The sequence below is a fragment of the Tenrec ecaudatus genome, chromosome 3 (assembly GCF_050624435.1).
Source record: "Tenrec ecaudatus isolate mTenEca1 chromosome 3, mTenEca1.hap1, whole genome shotgun sequence".
Lineage (NCBI taxonomy): Eukaryota > Metazoa > Chordata > Mammalia > Afrosoricida > Tenrecidae > Tenrec > Tenrec ecaudatus.
In genome coordinates, this window is record NC_134532.1 from 116,551,045 (window position 1) to 116,573,849 (window position 22,805).

At 39.0% G+C, this 22,805-nt stretch overlaps 1 pseudogene; it reads left to right on the forward strand.

The window, feature by feature from the left end:
- Window positions 1–20,901: 20,901 nt before the first annotated feature.
- Window positions 20,902–21,798, forward strand: LOC142443524 (large ribosomal subunit protein uL18 pseudogene; annotated as a pseudogene).
- Window positions 21,799–22,805: the final 1,007 nt, after the last annotated feature.

The window sequence follows — 22,805 nt, forward strand, 5'->3', positions numbered from 1 at the left end:
CCTCTGCATCACTGACAACTAGGGAGAGGGCATTCAATCTGCAGTAGAAGTCAGCTCTTCAATCATCTCTGGGAACCAGATACTCCAAGCAGGACCATCATCCTTTTGTATGGGACACTGGAATGAGATCTGCTTCCACTCTCCCTTTCCTGTGGCAATGTAAACAAGACCCTCCCACCATTGTTTTCGCTCATATACTACCACCTGACACTCTACCATTTCATGGGATCCGAAGATAAAAAGCCTGTAAAGCTACTTCTGAAAAGTAGTCAACCTGTGTTAATCTGGGTTGTCTAGAGAAACAAACTCATGGACACTCACATGTGTGTAAGAGGGAGCTTTATATAAAAGAGTAATTGTATATTAAGAAAAAATCCCAGCCCAGTCCAGATCAAGTCAATAAGTCTGATATTAACCCATATGTCCGATACTAGGCTATAAATTCCTCTTCAGTTTCATGCAACAGATGCAATGACACCGAATGCAGGAAGATCACAAGCCAGTGGATGGAAAGTCTATGGCTCCAGTGGTGGTGGAGGCATCTCATCTCAGCATTGGGGCTGGGGCGTGGGTCTCCATGTGACTCCTCTAGCTCCAGGGCTCTGGCTCCATCAACATATTTCCATGTGACTTGTCAACAGGAATGTTGACAGCAAGACACACATGTCCTGCCTCCAGGGAGGAAGACCAGAGTTCCCAGAATCCTCAGGAGAAGGCCATGCCCACATGAAGGCCTCATTGGCTATGACCTGATTGACAGTCTAGACTTCGCAAGTTGACAGGAAATTATGTAACTGCCACAGAACCCTGTGGAGCATAGAGTATTATTGAAGATTTCAGCTTCATCAGCAGCGACAAATCACTGGGAGGAAGCATTATGTTTGGTAAAGTGGCAGGACTGACACAATGACCATGATACTTGACTCAAACATACCAATAAGCATGAACATGTTGCAGCACAGTGTGCCACTTTGCTCTATTACACAGAATGTTACCATATGTCAAAACCAACTTGACTGCAAATAATAATAAAATTTTCCAGGCAAGTCTCAGTTGTTGCTGTTATGTTGCTGGTGTTAAGTGCAATCTAGTCTATTCTGACTCATAGTGACCCTATGTACAACAGAGTGAGACACTGCCCAGTCCTGCACTAACACCACAATTGTTCTTATGTTTGAGCCCATTGTTAAAGCAAGAGTGTCAATCCATCAGGTCAAGGGCTTTCCTCTTTTTTTTTTTTTTTACTGTCCATCTACTTTACCTAGCATGATGTCCTTCTGCAGGACCTAGTCTCTCCTGAACACATGCCCAAAATATATAAGAGAAAATCTTATCATCCTGGCTGTACTACTTCCAAGGAGAATTCTGGTTGTACTACTTCCAAGACAGATCTGTTTATTCTTTGGCAGTCTATGATGCTTTCAATAGTCTTTGCAAACTCCTTAGTTCAACCACATCAATTTTTCCTTGATCTTCTTTATTCAACATCCAACTTTCATGTGCACATGAGGCTATTTAAAAAACCTCAGCTTGATTGAGGTATACCTTATTCCTAATAGTAACATCCTAGCTTTCAACACTTTAAGGAGGTATTGTGAAGCATCTGTACATAATGCTATTAGTCCTTTGATCTCTCAACTGCTGTTTCTGTGAGTGTTGATTGTGGATCCAAGCAAGATGAAATCCCTGACATCTTCAATCTTTTCTCCATTTATCATGATTTTACCTATTAGTCCACTTGTGAAGATTTTGGCCTTCTTTACATTGAGTTATAATTCATACTAAAGTTTACCATCTTTGACCTGCATCAGCCAATTCTTCAAGTTCTCCTTACTTTCAGTGAACAAGGTTGTGTCATCTGCAAATTGCAGGTTGTTAACAAGTCTCCTCCAATCCTGTATTCACATTCTTCTATATTTAGTTTGAGTTTTCTGATAATTTGTTCCAAAGACAGATTGAATAAGTATGGTGAAAGGATACAACCCTGATGCACATTTTTCTTTCGCAAAAAAAGAAAAATTCAGTGTATTCTGTCTATTTATTCAATTGCCTCTTGATTCATGTACAAGTTCCGCATGAGCACAATGAAGTGTTCTGGAATTCCCGTCTTTCTCAATGTCATCCACAGTTTATTATGTCAATTCAGTTGAATATCTTTGCATAATCAATAAAATGCAAGTAAACATATTTCTGGTATTTTCTATCAAGATTAATCTCTGACATCTGATATTCCTTGTTCCACATCCTCTTCTGAATCTGCCTTAGACCTCTAGAAGCTCCCTGTTAATCTATTGGCACATCTATTTTTGGATGATATTCAGCAAAATTTTACTTGCATGTGATATTGATGATATCATGGTATTATTTGAGCAATCTTTTCTTTGAGCAGTCACCTTTCTTTGGAATTGGCATAAATATAGATCTCTTGCAGTTAGTTGACTATGTAGCTCTCTTCCAGTTTTTTTTTGGCATAGATGAATAAGTGCTTAAAGTGCTTCATCAGCTTGGTGAAACCTTTCAACTGGTATTCCATCAATTCCTGTGACCTCGGCTTTGACTAGTGTCAGTGGTTCTCAACCTGTGGGTTGTGACCTCATTGGGGGTCTAACAACTCTTTCACAGGGTCGCCTAAGACCATCAGAAAACACAGATTCCGATGGCCTTAGGAACCAAGACACTGCTCCTCTATTGTCTCCAAGTGTGTCCACTTACATGCAGATATGCTCACATATGAGTTACCAGAGTGAAGACTTTTACTCATGCTACACCATGCTTCAAGACAAATTTCATTTATTTGTCATTAGAAATAAATATTTCACAATGTATAGTTACATATTGTTTTGGTGATTAATCACTATGCTTTAATTATGTACAATTTGTAACAATGAAAATACATTCTGCATATCAGATATTTATATACAATTTACAACAGTAGCAAAATTACACTTATGAAGTAACAACAAAATAATTTTATGGTTGGCGTTACCACAACATGAGGAACCATATTAAATGGCTGAGAACCACTGGGCTAACCATTTAGATGTAACTTGAACTTCTTCCTTTCACATCATTGGTTTTTGCTCATCCACTACCTTATGAAATGATGGAATGTTGACTAGTTCTTTTTGATACAGTAACTTTGTGTCTTCTTTCCATCTTCTTTCGATGTTTCCTACATCATTCATAGAATCTTTCAATATTGTCACTGAAGGCTGAATTACTTTCTTGAGTTGTTTCAGTTAACTATGATTTTCTTCTTGGTTTCCTAACTCTATGGTTGTGCATATTTCTTCTTATTTTAAAAATCAGAGACTTTTATTTTATTCATTTATTTTATTTAAAAAACATTTTCTTGGGGGCTTGTACAACTCTTATCACAACCCATCCATCCATTGTGTCAAGCACATTTGTACATTTGTTATCATATTTTACTTTGTCTTCTTGAGCTGCTCTTTGAAATTTTCCATTCATCTCTTCTACTTAATCATTTCTTATATCTGCTGTAGCTATTCTATTATGAAGAATAAGGTTCAGAGTCTTCTGACATCCACTTTGATATTTTCTTTCTTGTCTATTTAATGGCCTTTAGTTTTCTTCATGAATGCTATTCCTTATGTCCTCCTACAGCTTATCAAGTCTTCCATCATCTGTTCTTGAAATTCAGGTGAGATGTACCCAAGGTTGTATTTTGTCTTTCATAGACTTGTTTTAAGTTTTGTCAGCTTCAATTCTTCAGCAAGTACCTAGGGAGATGAATTATTCCTCCTAGACTTCAAAAACAAAAACTGGTATCGTTCTGCTTTCAGTAGAATGTAATCCTCATATTGAAGTTGGCAAGCGTAGTATTTGGCATTAATATGATTCTACATATTTGAGACTATCCTGTATTTATTTGACGCTTTAGAATGCTATATAAGTAGTTTTCAATTTTCTACCATTCTTCATCATTCTTTTAGGTAAGTTGAATTAATTATTGTTTATGTTTCTAAATGCTTTCAATATTGTATTCATACCTTTAGTTAATTTTTACTTAAAGAACATCTTCAACTATATTTAATGAAAAACAGTTTCCATGGTGATACACTGTTTCTAAATTCAGGGTATGTTGTAAATAACTACAATGACAACCACACCCAAATATTATTTATTTTGCCTCTAGTATTCCTTATATACTTTACACAACATACAGATTTTCTCATGTAAATGTAACTCAGAATTATAGGACAACTCCCATTTTCCCTAGTTTAGGAATTCTTGTTCGATTTCATAATGTTATGAAATTCAAATTCTACTAGAATTAAGATATTGACAGAATGGACTACATTATGTAGAGTGTGTCTATATGATGTTGACCTAGTTTTTACAAAATTATGGAAATTTTCTATTCATGCTGACAGTGTATAGAATATCATTATATTTAAAATGCTACTGAAGAGTGAATCTCATGAATTAAATTGATAGATACCATTAGATCTATTAATATATTACATTATGAAGTAGTTGAGGATCTTGCCCTTGATATTCTAAAGTACTTATTCTAATAATATTTAAATATATACATAAAATTTCCATTTAATTGTTTTTCCTTAAACAGAAGTTGTGAATATCTATTCATACAACTGTAGAAAAATGATCTTGTGGTCTAAAATGCTCTAGTGTTGGGAAAACCTCAAGAGCAATGTCTTTGTGTACAGGCCATCTGATTATTTAAATAAATCTAACCTTTTAAGTTTGTAAACTGTGGGCAAAAGGCCCCTTTTCTTATTTATGCCTCAGCCAAAAATAAAAATTCCCGACCATCTATCAAAAGGGTCATATTACATCCTAGAGGACCAGAGAAAGAGAAGAAAGAGAAGTCATTACATGCGTTACTGTGGTTTAAGATCCTCGTGTCCTGCTTAGAGGATGAGAAGTACTCATTATATTGTCAGAGAATCTGTGGAAATATAATCTAGAAAGAGTCACATCATAATTTACCTAATATTTCAGCATAAGTACATTGATCCAGCTACTTTTTTTCTCGATATAATTGTAGCACATTATAGATAAGTACACATATATGTGTCAGATAATGTGTGCTGGGTGAAGATGAACCAAACTCACTTTAGTCAGGGAAATTTGATCTTAGTTTAGTGAGTGTATGATGTGAACAAAATGAGAGCTGGGGAGTTGATGGAAAGTAGCTGTACCAATATACCTGAAGTGATTTGGTAATAGTCGAGGTTAGATAAGAAGGAAAGTGAAGTCAGGAGGAGCTGATTACAGGTGTGAGAATAAAGGAGACAAATGATTAACAGTCTTGAGAGATTGAGGAACAGATTTAGTGGAATAAAAAATTCAAAAACTAGGTAAAGAAAAGAACAGGCGTTGTAGTAAAAATGAACACATTGAAGGTATTTTCAGGAAAGATCTACTCAGACACCTGTTTCCTGTGAGAATTGAAACAATGGAAGCCAGCAACAGCATTGCATAAACAACAGAATGCAACACTGTTCAGTCCTGAGTCATCCTTGCAACCATTGCTATGGTTGAGGCCCTTGTTACAGTCACTGCACCAATCCATCCAGGGGAGAGTCTTCCTCTTTTATATGATTATACTTTGCCAAGCAGAATTCCCTTCTCGAGGAGCTGCTCCCTCCTGATAACATGTTCAAAGCACAGGAGACCAAGTCTCACTATCAAGTCCAAGGAGCATTGTGGTTTGATTATGTATATAGTTTGTGCTTCTTAGAGCTGTCGAATACACATCTCATGCTGGTGGCCATGGCATTGTGATGAAATGGAGTCTATGGCCCTTGCAGAATATATTCTAATAAAATTAATGATTTTAGTTCTAGAAGACATGGACAAAGCAGAAAGTTGTCTATTATTAACCAAAGAGCAGAAGGCACAAATCCTAGCCAGAAATTCTCTGCTATTTTTATAAGTAATGATAGAAAACAAAACAAAATAAAAATGAAAAGCAAAAATAATTGATTTCCTTTACCATCAATGGTAATAATTAGTCTTTTAAAAACATATTTAGTTTCATAGCAAAGAAAATGAAATAAAACAAAATGGATAGGATTTAGGAAACTATTTCTTAATTTGTTTCAGGGTATTATTCTGATTCTTTGATAAACAATGTTTACTTTGGAGAAGCAATTATTTCTTCAAACAGTTGTTTTATATTTAACATTATTGAGCATTATTAAAATGATAATTTATAGTAAAATTAGTCCCATTATTTTGCTGTGTAGAGAGCATGTGCTACAAGAACTCATCAAAGATTTACGAAAGCCTGGAAGCAATTCCTATAACATCCTTGTGTGGGTGATACATTTCTTCAGAAAAGTCTGCTAGTAGTAACACTGAGAAACAGCAAGTCTGTCACCCAACAAAAGCAATATAAGAAGAGAAAATAAGGATTCGCTGATTTTCTGTCATTAGTTATGATTAACTGCAGCAATAAGTAAGCCCTGATATCTCATTGACTGCACTTGATAAAATTTATTTTTAACTTCTTTAAGGTCCAATTGTTGTTATTGAGTCAATTCTGACTCATGGTACTATCTGGATAGCCACAATTGGACTTTTGTGTTTGGTTACACATAGGATGTCATAAGTCAGAGCCGACTTGGTGGCAACTAGTAACAACAGCAACAAACAAAAAAGTCCCATTGATGGTGAGGGATCCGTAGTGATATAAAAGTGAAAGGGGTAATTAATCAGGTACAGAAATGGCAGCATTCTTGCTCTTTTCAATCTGTTGTTGTTAGGGGTCTTTGAGTTGGTTGTGGCTCATCGTGAACTTATATCCAACAGATCTGTATGAAACTGCCTGGTTGTGTGCCATCCACACAATGGTTGTTATATTTGAGCCCATTGTTGAAGCCACTGTGTTAAGATATATCTTCCATAATTGCCTAGATTTTACCATACAAGTCTACAAATAACAGAACAGAGAGACAGAGAAATAATTATTTTTATTGGCCACACACTTACCTTTAGCTAGAGTAGAAAGTCAGCCCACACTGTGAGTGGGGTCAGGAAACGTAGCTGTGTGAGAGGAAGAAAAGAAATTGTGTTTGATGAACATCTAGTCACTCTCTGTCTTCACAGTCTCACTACTCAGAGAACTCAGAAGACTTGCGTATTTTCTGATGTGAGTTTTGCAATCAGGACAGATAATCCTTAACTACTTGACATCTTGACTTAGTGCCTTGTACAGTAACATTATTTTCCATAAACAGATTGTCCCAATAGCACTGATGTGGTGACTTTTTATATACTTCAGTAATGTAACTCCTTTTCTTAATTTTTTAAATACACACACATATTTCTTAAATACATCTCCCATCATAATCCATACATTCACCCATTGTGTCAATTACAATTGTACATATGTTGCCATCATCATTTTCAAAGTATTTTCTTTCTACTTGAACCCTTGATATCAGTTCCTCATTTTCCCCCTCCCTCCCCTGTGCTCCCTCATTAACCCTTGATAAGTCTTAGATTTTTGTTTTCATATCTTACATCATCCTCTGTCACCCTTCACCCACTTTTCTGTTGTTCATCCTCCTGAGAGGGGGTTACATGTTGACCCTTGTAATCGATTCCCCCTTTCTCTCCCACCTACCCCTTATCCTCCTGGTATCTCTATTCCCATTGTTGACCCTGAAGGGTTTATCTATCCTGGATGCCCTCTGTTGTGGGTGCTTATCTGTAGCAGTGTGCATGTTCTGATCTAATCTGATTGGTGAAGTAGAATTAAGGTCATGATAGTGGGGGAAAGGAAGTATTAAAGAACTAGAGGAAAATTGTGTGTTTCATTAGTACTTTACTGCACCTTGACTAGCTCATCTGTTCCTTGTGACCCTTCTGTGAGAGGATGCCCAATTGTCTACAGGCTTTGAGTCTCCACTCCACACCCACCCCCATTCACCTTGGGTATGATTTTATTCTGGGTCTTAGTTGCCTGATACCTGATCCCATTGACACCTTGTGATCACACAGGCTGGTGTGCTTCCCCCATGTGTTCCTTGTTGCTTCTCAGCTAGATGACTGCTTGTTTCTCTTTAAGCCTTAAGACCCCAGACGCCATATCTTTGATACCTAGGTACCATCAGTTTTCTTCACCACATTTTCTTATGCACCCATTTTGTCTTAAGCGATTATGTTGGGAAAGTGAGCATCAAGGAATGCTAGATTATTAGAACAAAATGTTCTTGTGTTGAGGGAGTGTTGAGTCGAGACCCAACATCCATCTGCAACCTTAATTCTTAACAGATAGATATCAGTACATAGTTCTATTCCCTTCTCATTAGTCTGTATTTAGGCCTCTATAAATGACCTTTGCCTCCTGGTTCTTTGTTTCTTTTTACTCCCTTCATGTCCCACCATCATGTTCAGCCTTCATTCATGCTTAGTAATACCTCGCTGCTAAATTGTCTGTGATTAAGCCCCACTAGGCATCCTGTGTCCTTCTCTCCACTGACGTTAGTTCACTTGTAATTCCTCTGTCGTTGGGTTGGTTCCCTGCCTTCCTTTCTCCTACCTCCCCTTCTCCCATATCCGCCCCAAACCACCGGGCCTGTTCTTTTTGGGTAGATAGACATGCAGATTCATTAATAAGCACAAACACCTGGGAAAGCCAAACAAAATAGCAAAGGAAATCAAAACCAACAAAACAATAATTACAGCAACAACAAAAAACAAAATAACAACAGAAAGCAAGTCACTGACAAAAATGGAAACGCCTGCAAATAGTTCAAGATCTATTTGTTGGCCTTCAGGAGTGTTTTCCAGTCATATCTGATGGGGTGCCACACTCAGTCTATTTTTGGTATTCCCTCCGGAATTCATTGCTCTGCTCCCCTTGCTATTCTCTTGCATGCCCTTCGTGTTTCGTGTTTCGCCTCAGTGTGATGGGATCACGTTGCGCACACATTGTCTGCTGTGAGCAGGAATATTATCCTTGGGCTTGGTGGCCAGGATGTGTTCCCCTCCATCTCCACCCCTCTTTGTTTTCCTTGTGCTCCAATCAGATGTGCGTGCCCCTATTCTCAAGTTGTAGCATCAGTGCTGTCTGTCGAAGTGCATTCTTCTGGAGTGGGTGATGGTGGTCCACATAGTTGGGATTGGGGCTGACCCCAGAAACCTCTCTATTGGTTCCCTAGTACATACTAGTATGTTGTATTTATGTCTTGGTGCATTGGGTTGAAGCTTGGTCTCTCTCCCTCTCCTGTGGAGATAAAAACAAAACCCTCCTCTTGGGTGGGTTAATGTCCTGCTCCACCCAGCCCCACGTCCTTTTTTTCACTCTCTTACTTTCTCCCTCCTATTTAGTTGGCTGTTGTATGTATCCCTGAATTGGGTTTTGACCCTGACAAACTACCTAGACCTCACCCCAGGAATGTGTGTGCATAGTAGCTTTTCCCCAATACCCCATTTTTAAAGCTTACCTCAGTGGACTCATGTTGTACTTGTCCCTTTTGTGCTTGGCTTACTTTGCGTAGCATGATTTCCTCCAGTTCTTCCCATGCAGCAATGTGCTTTATTTGTTCATAGTTGCAGTTTAGGTATGTATAGTACTCCATTGTATGTATGTACCACAGTTGCTTGATCCATTCATCCATTGATGGAAATCTGGGTTGTTCCCAAGTCCTTGCAATTGTGAACTGTGCCGTGATGAACACTGGAGCACAGATGTCTGGTCATGGTTTGTTTCTTGTCTCTTCTGGGTACGTGCCAAGTAGGGGGATTGCTGGGTCGTGTGGTAGTTCAATTCCATCTGTTTTAGATATTGCCAAACCTTCTTGAAAGTCTTAAACAGGAAGGGATGTTGGATGCAGTCAAATGTGTTTCTTGTATCTATCGATATTATCATGTGGTTCTTAAAATTTTTCATGTCAATGTGGTGAATAATACTAATGGTCTTTTGTATGTTGAACCATCCCTGCATCCCTGGTATGAATCCCACTTGATAATGGTGAATTATTTTTATATGCTTTTTGTGTTCCATTGGCCTGTATTTTGTTAAGGAAATTTGCATTAATGTTTACTAGGGATATTGGTCTGTAGTTCTCAATTCTTGTGGGATCCTTGCCCACTTTAGGAATCAGAGCTATACTAGCTTCATAAAAAAGAGTTTGAGAGTTGTCCGTCTTTTTCTATGCTCTGCACGAGTTTGTGTAGGACTGCTGTCAGTTCTTCCCTGAATGCTTGTTAGAATTCTCCTGTGAAGCCATCTGACCTGGGGGATTTTTTCTTGGTAATCCCTTGATAAACTTGTTTATTTCTTCTAATGCTATGGATCTGTTGAGATTCTTGACATCCATCTGGGATAATCTAGGGAGGGATTGTTTTTCAAAGTATATGTCCATGTCTTCCAAGTTGCTGAATTCATTAGAGTGCAGGCCTTCCAATACTATGCAATAATCTTTTTATTTTCATTAGCGTCTGCTTTAATGTCCCCTGTTTTATCCTCATCCTTGCTATGGAAATTTGTTTATTTTTTCTTTGGTTCGGTTTGCCAGTGGTCTATCAATTCTGTTAATTCTTTCAACGAGCCAACTTTTAGCTGTATTAAATTTCCACCGTTTTCTTGTTTTCCTTTTCCTCTATCTCAGCCCTGATTTTTATTATTTGTTTTTCTTTTGCTATTAGTAGACTGTTCCTTTGGACTCTGCTCTAAGTGATATACATTTTGTGCCAGCATATCAACCATAACTCTCTCTTCCTTTTTCACGAGTTGTTATCAGGCGTACTCCGATTAATGCCTTTACTATGTCCCAAAGGTTTTATACATGATATTTTCATTCTCATCGTTTTCTAGAAACTTCCTTATTTCATCTCTGATCTGGGCCAATACCCACTCCTTTTGCAATAGAGAGTTATTCATCCTCCAATTGTTTACCTGTGTTTTCTTCATCCTCCATTTGTGATTTCCAGCCTTTTAGCATACTGGTCAGAGAGAAACTTCTGTATAATTCCGATGCGCTTGCATTTACACAGGTTTGACTTGTGTCCAGCATGTGGTCTATCTTGGAGTATGTGCCATGTTGACTTGGAAAGAATGTGAATTAGTTTGCATTTGGTTGGGAAGTTCTGAATCTATTGATCAGGTCAAGTTGTCCAATTGTACTATTTCAATCTGTAGCATTCTTAAGTTTCTTTCCCTGTGTTCTGTTTTTTTTTTTAGAGAGTGTTGTGTTAAAGTCACCTACTATAATTGTTGAGCCTGTAATTTCTATTTTCATCTATTGGAGCATGTAATTTATGAATTTCTTGAGTCTCTCATTGGGCACATATTGTGTTTATCTGGAAATAGGACATCCCTCACAAAATAAGACCTACTTATAGTTTTGCCTCTCACTGAAATAAGACCTCCCCAAACATAAAGCCACCTTGATAATAAGCCCCCCTGAAGCTACCATAACTCTGGATTCTGGACCGTAGTGGCGCCGCTGCGCAGCTGGCTGTTGGCCACAGTGCAGCTGGAGCAGATAGGAAGTATGAGTAAATGTACCATAGATTGTTGTACAAGGAAATAATGGTAATAACAAGAAATTCTTGATACTGTAGGATTCATAGTTTGTCTGGTTATGCTGGTTTGTGATGACAGCTACTACCATACTGTATACAGGTAATAAATTTCCCTTTTTTTGTTCAACAATAAATGTGTAACATATTCTTCTTCATGGAAAAATAAGATATTCCCTGAAATAAGACCTAGCGCATCTTTGGGAGCAAAGAATAATATAAGGCACTGTCTTATTTTCAGGGAAACAGGGTATATATTTATTATGCTCACTGGTTCTTGGTTTACTGTTCCCTTGAACATTATATAGTGCCCCTCTTTGTCTCTTGTTATGGCTTGAACCTTTAGATCATTTTTGTCAGAGATTAAGATTACTACCACTGCCTTTATTGAATTGTCACTTGCTTGGTATATTTTTCTTCAGTTTTATTTCTCATCCTGTTTTTGTCAGTAAGCTTGAGATTTGTCTCCTGTAGGAAGCAGCTCAATGGGTCATATTTTGTAAGTCAGTCTGATAGCATAGGTCTTTTAATGCCTGAGTTCAGTCCATTTTATTCAGTGTTATTACATCCATCTGTAGACTCTTTGATGTTATCTTGTACCCTTTGTGTTGGGTGTTTTCATTCCTATCTATCGTATCAGTTTTTGTTGTGTTGTGTGTGTGGTTCATTCTTGCTTTCTTTCCACCATTGAGCTAATGCTATCTTGAGGGCTGTTTTCTCTTTGTCACCCTCTGTCTGGAGTTGTTCTATATGACAGTCTCTTATTTGCACTCGGTGACTTTTGATCTTCTGCTTATACGGGAGCAAGGATCTTTTGTAGGGCTGGGTTTCCTTTTATATATTCTTTGAGTTTGTCTGGGAAGATTCTTACTTCTTGATCTTAAAATATAACTTGGTTGGATATAGTATTCTTGATTTGCGTTATTTTCCTTCATTTTTTGGAATATGTTTCTGCACACCCTCCTCTTCTTCATCATGTCCACTGATAGGTCTGAACATGTTCTTATTTGTGTACCGTTATAAGTGAGTATTTGTTTTTCCCTAGTTGCGCTTAAGATTTTGTCTTTTTCCTCATAGTTGGATAAATTAACTATTATGTGTCATGGTAACTTGTTGGGATTCGCTCTGGTTGGTGTTTTTGTGGCCTTCTGAATGATTGTCTGATTTTCATTTATTAAGCTGGGAAAGTTTTCCATTAAGAATTCCCTAGCTATTTTCAATTTTGACTTCTTTGTTGTGACTTGTTCCTTTAGTCCAATTATTCTAATATTGTTCATTTTTTTAGTATCAGACATGGCTCTCAGGTTTTCTTCAGCTTCTCTGATTGTTGTATTAATCTGGGTACTTTAGAGAAACAAATCCACAGAAACTCGTGTATAAGAGTAAATTTTATATATAGGTTAAGTGCACATCAAGAAAACACCCCAACCCAGTGCTGCCCAAGCCCACAAGTCCAACGTTAACCCATATGTCCAAACACCAATCTACAAAGTCTCCATCTCACAAAACAGATGTAATGATACTGACTTCAGGAGGAAAACTGAGCCAGTGAATGTGTAAACATCTCAGCACTGGCAGGCTTCTCACATGGGTGATCCAGCATCCAGGGCTGCATTGGGGTAGGTCCATGTGGATTCTCTCAGGAATATCTTGCAGGATGTGAGCCTTGCAAGCTGAAGCAGGGAACTGGCTAAAGCAGCTACACCCTGGTCCAACCATCAGAAAGCAAGAAACCTGAGTACTAGAAAGGCGAGGCTCACTGAACCATTTATCTCTCCATCCTTCAATTAATGCCACATTGTTTATCAGCCAGGTTGGCATAATAAACTAACTGTCTCAATTGTCTTATTTGAATCCCTTTCCCATTTGTTGAAATTTGCCTGGTTATCCTCTGGGTCACTGGTTTGATTCGCTACCTCCTCAAGTCTATTGGCAAAAATGAAAAGCTGAGCCTCCTGAGACTGTGGCAGAAAAGACAGATAGAAGAAGAGAACAAAAGGAAAAATGGGGAGAGAAGAAGAAAAGAAAAGCAAAAAGATAAAGAGATAGCTGAGCCCCGTGACATGCCATGTGCAGCACTGCCACAAGGGCCAGGCTGGAGCTCTCCTCTCAGGCTGGGTGGAGGTGCCCTAGGCAGAGGGTAGGGGGCTAGAAGCCAGCAGTGGCATGTGGAAGGAATGAGAGGGAGAGGAGAGAAAAAGAAAAGGAAAAACGATAGACAAGAGAGAAAGAAAAAAAGAAGAGAAAGAAGGAAAAACCACAACTGTGCTCACTGAGACTGATTGTGGTGGGAGAGAAAGAAGAAAGAAAGAAGAAAAAATAAAGAGATGGTTGATCCCTGATCACCTGAATGTGGTGCTGAAGGTGTTTAAACCCTGCCCCAAGGTGGTGACTGGATGTGTCATTTTGGTGCAGGGTCCCACGGTGCTGGGTGGAATTTCCTGTTGGCAAGTTCTCTGTGGAGGCCTGGCAGAGGTTTCCTTAGCAGCATGGAGCTCTGGAAACCACTGTCGTGGCTGCCTTGTGCAGGGTGCAGCACTCCTTACAGGGGGCAGGCTGGAGCTCCCCCCACTATTTAGGCGGAGTGGCCCTAGTTGGAAGGTAGTGTCCTTGAAAGTAGCAGTGGTATGTGAAGGAAAGAGATGGATAGGAAAGAAAAAGAAAAATACCTGGGCCCACTGAGACTGACTGGTGGGAAAGAGAGGAAAGAGAGAAGATAAAGAATAGAAAGTATGTAGATAGCTGAGCCCTGATACCCTGTGTGGCTGGAGTATTTCCAACCCTGCCTCAAGGTGGCGGATGGTGTGCCCACTTGGTGTAGGGTCCCATAGATGCTGAGGGGGATTACCCTCAAAGGCAAAATCACAGCGGAGTCTAGGCAGAGGTTCCCTCAGCGGTGTGGAGCACTGGAGGTGACTGGTGTAGCTGCCTTGTGCTGTATGCAGCACTGCAGCAGGCGGCGGGGGTGGGGGGCAGTTCTGTCAGCCATGTGAAGGTCCTAGGACAGGCAGAGGACCCTCAGTCACGCAAAGGACAGGCAGAACTCCCAAGCTGCGTGTAGGTCAGGACCACTGAGGGAGGACAGTAGCTCCTTCCATTGGGTTTCCTGAGTTGATCTAGCTTGTGTCAAGACTGCTGATGCCCTAGCAGCTCAGAGAAGTTCCCCCCCCCCCTAGTCAACTGGAATTGAATTAAACTGGTTCCCTGGCTATGGGCTATCTTTTTTTACTCAGTGAATTATTCTGAGACTGATGTTTGCTCCAGAGGCTCTTTGTTATGTCCAAAGCTTCTTGGCTCTGGATCTAACTTCTGGCATTCCTTATCCCTGCCTCCCTTATTATGCTACTGTATGTTAAAGGACCTGTTCTGCAGGTTTGTCCTGTAGTTAAGCAATGAGCCTGGGATTTTCAGTTTTTAGCGAGAAAATATTTTTTTCTCTGTTTTATATTGGTGCCCTGATTTCAGGGCTGTCACACAGACCCCTCTGATCTAGCTTGTCAAAGAGGCTGTTTTCTGCTCAGTCAACTGGAATTCGACCCTGGACAATAGCTACCCACTTGTGCTCTATGACACTTTGATCTGACACAGGTAAATTTCCTGATGTTTTTTCAATTGCTGCTAATCTATGGCTACCTGCATTGACTCCAACCCCTAGGCTATGAGCACAAGGTAGCTAACAGCACGGGGAGCTCTGGTGTGGGTCTTGTGACTAGCTTTCAGAGGCTTTATTCCAGTCTGGGATTATGACCACTTTTAGACAGCAGCCTGAGATAATCACTGCTCTCTATGGGACTAGAGCACTGGCAGGGCCTCAGGTCCAAAACCTGGGAGCCCAGGACTATGAACCTAGAGCATTTCAGGGTGTTCTCCATCCTCTCGACGAGTGACAAATTTAAAAAGTGGGGGTCTGGGCCAGACCCTAGTAGCCTGATGCTAATTTTAGGACACAGCCACCCAGTCTCATTCTCCTTACCTCTTCATTTTCTGGTTTGGCAGCAGGAGCTTCAGGTGGGTAAATCTACCTGGACACCATCTCCCCTCTCTCCAATGTAACTCTTTTTAAAGTAAAAATTCCTGATATGGTTGTCCCGTGGTTGCTGTAAAATAATCCCACATAGTGGAGGCTTTATAAACAGAAATTAATTTTCTCACAGTTCTGTAGTCTAAAAGTCCAAAACAGATTATTGGACATGCCAATTCTACTGAGGGTTTGGAGAAAGAAATTGTTTCATGCCTATTTCCCTGTTTCAGAGTGGTTAGCAGTATTCCTTGCTATTTCTTTGCTGTAGATGAATTGTCCCAGGATGATTTAGAAGGGATTCAGAATAGGACCCAACCTACCCCCATACAGGTAAACTAATATCCCAAAGTCACATTGACAGAAACAGTCCTTTGGGCTTTAATGGATCCTACATGAGGATACAATTCAATCCATAGCAATGATATAACTGCTTGAGCTAAATATAGTGAGTGGATGCTGCAACTTTAAAAGAATCTACAATAACAAAAAAGAGAATCGAGTAAGCCCTCCATATCTTCTGCACACACATTTTATATCCCAACCACACACAAAGTTCTAGGACCATCAATACAGATATGGTTGAAGGGGGACATCATTTATATTTTTTATCTCTGTTTCAGGAATGTAGAGGTGCAGATTGTTTTGACTAGGAGAAATAAGAGAGTTTTCAAGAGTGATTCCTATATAATAATAGCAACATCTTTGAAAAAATACTTTTATTAAACCAATAAAACCATTTCCAAATTTGAACACAAGATGGACAAAGTTATCAAAGGTACCCTTCCACTATAATACATAGAAAATATGAAAAGTGAGTTATTGGGAAAAAAAACTCTGATTTTAAAAATGTATAGTTGAAATAAAAGTAAGAAAATTTTTATTTCATGTACTAGGGAAAAGGACCTGTTGCCATTGAGTTGGTTCTGGCTTAGAGAATAAAATTAACGGACAGAATGGGACTGCCCATAGAGCTTTCTTGGCATGCAATATTTTAGGACAGGAGCCCTGGTGGCATAATAGTTAAGTGCTCAGCCGCTAATGGAAAGGTCTACATTTTGAACCCACCAGCCACTTTATGGAAGAAAGATTTGACACTCTGTCTTGCAAAAATTTACACTCATGTTCATTCATTATTATCAAATTTCAAATCATAGTGACTCTATAAGACAGGGTAGGACTGCCCTTGTTGCTTTCCAACACTGTAACTTTTTAAGGGAGTAGAAATCCTCATCTTTATCCCATGGAGCATCTGGTGGTTTCGAAGTTAGAAGGCCAATACCTAACCTTCTATCCCTGGGAGCCAGTGTATTCTGTTCCATTGAGTCACTATGATTCCACAGCAAGAAGTTTTTGTTTTGTGTTATGTAGAGGAACGGATAGACTTAGAATTTAAATTTGTAAGACATGTCTAGATTGGATTTGGAAAATACAAGAACTAAAATATAGAGTGACTGTGCTATTAATGTTTACACATTGAGACAGACATGTCTTTGGGTCTGCATGAAGAAAGAAGAAGGTGCTGAATTGCTGCAGGAATGTTGAAACTGCCATGCTGTTTGCTGCTTGTTAGATGTCTTCCAGTCAATCCACACTCCTGGAGGACCCAAGCACAACACAGCGAAACAATGTGTCATCTATGTGATAAATTGTATATAGGATCATTGAGAGTCTATTCACTGCATGATTTTTTGAAGTAGATCACTCGGTTGTCCTTCCTAGTCCATCTTAGTCTGGAAATCCCACTGAGACCTATTCAGATCACAGTACCACTCAAGCTTTTACTGACTATGGAGGTTGCACAGGAGATACATTGCCAGAAATCAAACTAAGGATCCCTCCTGAAATGTGACATTCTACCACTTAAAAGAGACCTTGAAAGACTCAGAATACTGCTCTATGTGATAAAAACTTTTTCCTGCAGGAGACGGGGGCTGGGGGTGGGGCAATCAACTCTTTCATGAGACACCTGGATCACAAGGGATGAAGATACAAAGGACACAATACTGGTCCCAGACTAGATTCCCAATGGACACCTGATATATGCAAAGTAAGCAATGCCTGCTGAGAATAATTTCCGAATGTTATACTAAAGACCAAATAATAAAATGGTTTGCCTGAAATGTATTCTAATATGTAATAATTGATTAGACCTTCTAGAACTGATCTAGAATAATATGAAGTAATTAGCTAAATAAGTGTTATAAAATTGTACAAAGAAATAAAGTAGTATTAAAAGATCAGCATACAAAGGAGTCAGCACACTTAAAATAAAAATTGTATCTAAAACACACATATTTTTGCATGTTTGTGTATGATTGTTGCAACAACAACAAAAAATATAGAAAAAAATCCCCTACTGTTATTAAGTAGATTCTGATCCATTTTGACTGTATGGAGAGGTTTTTGAGAATATAAATCTTTATAGAAAGAGACAGTTTCATTTCCTCTTGGAATGGCTGGTGGGTTTGAACCACCAAAGATTTCGTTAGGAGATTAATTCAGTAGTATCACCAGGCTCTTTACACACACAAAGACTAAATACATCGCTGCAGATAAATATTAAAAACCTAATATATACACTCTATAACAGATTTAACACACAACAACAACAAAATAGTTACTATGAAGTTTCATAGTTTCATGATGATTCCACATATATCATCGTAGAATTATAGGGTTGCTGTGGTGGTGACATTTTGGAAGAAGAGTGTCAGGGCTTTCTTCTGAGGTGTCTCTGAGTGGGTTCAAAACACCAACATTTTAACTGGCCTTCCACAAGAGGTGATTGACAAGCACAGCAACTGTTGTGATGGCACAGGACCCGACATTGTTTCCCTCTGCGTACACAGTGTCACTGTGAGTCAGGACTAATTCAGCAGCACCTAATCACAACAACACACAGCAGAAGGAACTTTTATTTAGATGGGAAACCTGAGAAAATTGTTCAATTCACCACATAGTAAACATGATTAAAATTATATTGCAGGATAAACAGAGAGTATAAGATGAACTGCTTAAAAAAAAACCTATTTCTAATGAGATAGAACTTAGAGAGTAGAGAGAAGGGAGAGGTCAAAAAAATGAAGGCTGTACATTATCCAGGAAGACATAAATCCTCAGATAAGAAGATTCCCATGTTCAAGCTGACTAAAACACACTTGTCCATATATATATACACATATATACATATATATATGCAATATAGTGCTATGATGATTCCTGTAACATGAACAAACATAACCAAAACATCACCCCAATGAGCAACTGAATGAACAAAACACTGGAGACAATGAGGGAAATTTTAAAACAACTACAAATAAAAGGTAAATATACTCAATATTGCTTGAAAATAGACATGCCAACAACCGTAGGTTCAAAGAAGTGGACAGTGTAGACTAGACAGGAAGGAAAAGCAGAGGATGCACAACTCTTTAAAGAGCCCGACTCAGCAAGAGCACAGAGTGCATTTTCAAAAGCACCATTAACCATCTCTCCCCCATTTTAAGGGGTTTAAAAAATATATGATTGAGGTTTTTTTGTTGTGTTTTGATTTTTAGAAAATTAAAAAAAAAGATGACCTCAGGATAATCTTGAATGTTTTTATTCATTTCCATTCACGTTTTTTATTACCATGCGTGTTTCTGTGTATTAATTATGCATCAATTTTCATTGTATTGGAGTGAGAGTAGAATGACCTTTTGGGTCTGAGGCTGTAAAGCTTTACTAGAGCAGGAAACATCATCTGGTGAGTTTGAATGTGTGACCTTGCATGCAGCCTGGTCTATAATCCTCTATGGCATCAGGCTTCTTGGGATTGGGAGGATAGAGGGTACAAAACCTAATACCCTAATTTCTCTTCCTGAGGGGTTTATCTGTCCTGAGTTCCATGTGTTGAGAGCTCTTGTCTGTACCACTGTATGTGCTCCGGTCTAGCCGGATTTGTAAGGTAGAGCTGGGATCATAGTATTGGGATGAGGAAGCCTCAAAGGACCAGAGGAATATTGTGTTTCATAGGTGCTATACTGCATCATGACTGACTTGTCCCTTTCTTGTGACACTTCTGTTAGAGAATGTCTGATTGTCTACAGCGATTTGGGTTTCCACTCTGACCTCCCTTTTTCTCAACAATATGGTTCTTTTTTTGGCTCTTCTGATGCTTTTTACCTGATCCTGTGGATACCTTTTGATCACACAGGCTGGTCTGCTTTTTTCACGTGGCTGTTGCTTCTCTACCAGATGACCACTTGTTTAACTTCAAGCTTTTTAAGACCCCAGATGCTATATCTTTTGATAGCCGAGCACCATGAGTTTTCTTCGCCACCTTTGTTTATGCATCCATTTCGTCTTTAGCGATCAAGTTGGGAGGGTGAACAGCACAGAATGACAGGAACCAACTTTTTCTTTAACAATAAGGGCAATAAAGAATACATAATGTGTCCTATAACTTTTGTTTTACAGTAATAAAAGGTTTTTAATTTCTACCTATATCAACCACAATTCCACAAATTTATTAAATAGACAATTTTTAAAACATTTTATTAGGGGCTCATGCAACTCTTATCACATAAATAGACAATTTTAATATCATCTCTGGAAGCCTGAAATGCCTGCTAGGGTGACCACCTGGATCCACTTGTTGAATGGAAGTGGGAGAAAAGCAGCAATAGAGAGAAGGTTTGAGTCTGGCCACTGACATCCATAGAACTTGAGAAGACAAGAACAGGTCGACTGGTCTGCAGTTCATGACCTAGCTGAAGGAGGCTAGAGTTGATAAGAATTTGTGATGGGACCATAGTCTAAGGCAGTGTTTCTCAACCTTCCTAATGCCGCGACCCTTTAATACATTTCCTCATGTTGTGGTGACCCTGCAACCATAAAATTATTTTCATTGCTGCTTCATCACTGTAATTTTGCTACTGTTATGAATCTGGTGACCCCTGTGAAAGGGTTGCTTGACCCCCAAAGGGGTAGCGACCCACAAGTTGAGAACCACTGGTCTAATGTAATGCGACCAATGGGCACGTTGGTCAAATTAAGTGAGGCAGCCTACATTGAGTTGACCAGAACCCAATTAGATGAAGAGAGGATTTTTGAGTGTGTGAACTGGTGCATATTGCTGCAGACTTTATGGATGGCCTGTCCTGATTTGACTTTGCTTGTGGATGCAGATTTCCCAAGGTTCCAACTGGAATGAAGATTCTTCACATCAAGGAATATGATTGTCTCCTCAGAGCACTGGGTTGGTGTAAGTGGGCAGCATAGAAATTGAATACCCCTTCGTTCCCCACCTCCTGTAGAATCTCTAGCCCGGTGGATCTGTGGTGATCCGTGGACACTGCTCTCTTTTCAACAGGATGGGGTTTGTTAAAGTTGTCAAAAACAAAGCCTACTTCAAAAGATACCAAGTGAAATTTAGAAGACGACGAGAGGGCAAAACTGATTGTTACTTTAGAAAACACTTGGTGATGCAAGATAAAAATAAGTATAATACATCCAAATATAGGATGATATTTCATGTAACCAACAGGGATATCATCTGCCAGATTGCTTATGCCTGTATAGAAGGGCATATGATTGTCTATGCAGCGTATGCTCACGGACTGCCTAAGTATGGTGTGAAAGTTGGCTTGACTCATTATGCCGCAGCATACTTTACTGGCCTGCAAGCTTCTTAATAGACTTGGCATGGACAAAACCTATGAAGGTCAAGTGGAGGTAACTGGAGATGAATACAAGCGGAGGTAACTGGAGTAGAAAGCATTATTGGTCACTTGGTGCCTCCACCTGCTATTTGGATGCAAGCCTTGCCAGGACTACCACCGGAAATAAAGTGTTTGGGTCTCTGAAGGGGGCTGTGGACAGAGGCTTGTCTATCCCTCATTATACCAAGCGATTCCCTGGTTATGATTCAGAAAGCAAGGAATTCAATGCTGAAGTACATCGGAAGCATATCCTAGGTCAGAACGTCGCAGACTACATGCGTTACATAACGGAACAGCATGAAGATGCTTACAAGAAACAATTTTTTTCAGTACATAAAGAACAACATAACTCCTGCCATGATTGAGGAGATATATAAGAAAGCACATGTCAGTATACAAGAGAATCCTGTTTATGAGAAGAAGAGTGAGAGAGATGTTAAAAAGAAGAGGTGGAATTGTCCCAAAATGTCTCTTGCCCAGAAGCAAAATCAGGTAGCTCAGCAGAAGGCAAGCTTCCTCAGAGCTCAGGAATGGGTTGCAGAGAACTAAACCAAACCATAATTTTCCATGAGGATCTTTTACATAAATACAATAAACTATTTACGAAGCAAAAAAAAAAAAAGAAATTTGATAACCAAAATTGGGAGGATAAAGGCATGAAATAGTTTGCTTACAAATTTTCATCGTTGGGGGAATATATTCATAGTATTATAGGATTAAGGTATAGGTGTTACCTAATGCAATTGTTAGGCATAGGATATTTTAATTTTGTCACTTATAGAATAATATATTTAAGTGAGGGTGGCACATATTGAATTCTATACATTTTAGTTTTCTCCTGTCAGATAGAGATATAAGTTTATTATTATTTGAAATTATATATAAACAATAATGATTTTATTATTTATTATTGTTTGAAAATTTCACATAAAGAGTTATGGGAAAGTGTCAAATTGACAAGGGGTGGTCTGTGGCAGTTACATAATCTGGTGTCAATTTGGGACTTGAGAGGGTTAAGAGTGAAGGGGTGGAGTCTAGTCTGTCGATCTTCATATTGCCAATGAGGCCTCTGTGTAGGCATGACTTTACCCCCATAGATTCTGGGAATTCCTTTAGTAATTGTCTTTGGAGACAGGAGAGATTCTCTCTCTGCTCACTCTCTTGGGGACACACAACTGACAAGACTCATTCCTGAGAGATTCTCTATTGACAAGACACATGGCACTATACTGAGAGACCCCATCCCCTGGGAACTGGAGGAGCCACGTGGAGACCCCTGCCAGTGCTGAGATGCTTCTATCACCATTGGATTCATAAGACTTTGCACCCACTGACCTGTGATCTTCTTGCATTTGGCACACTGCATTTGTTTTGTTTGATAGATTGGTATAGAACATATGGGCTAATATCAGATTTAGGGATTTGATCTGTACTGGGCTGGAATATTGTCTCAATATTCAATTACTCTTTTATATAGACCTTTTTCCTTTCTTTTAAAAAATCATTTTATTAGGTGCTCATACAACTCTTTTTTACAATCTGTACATACATCATTT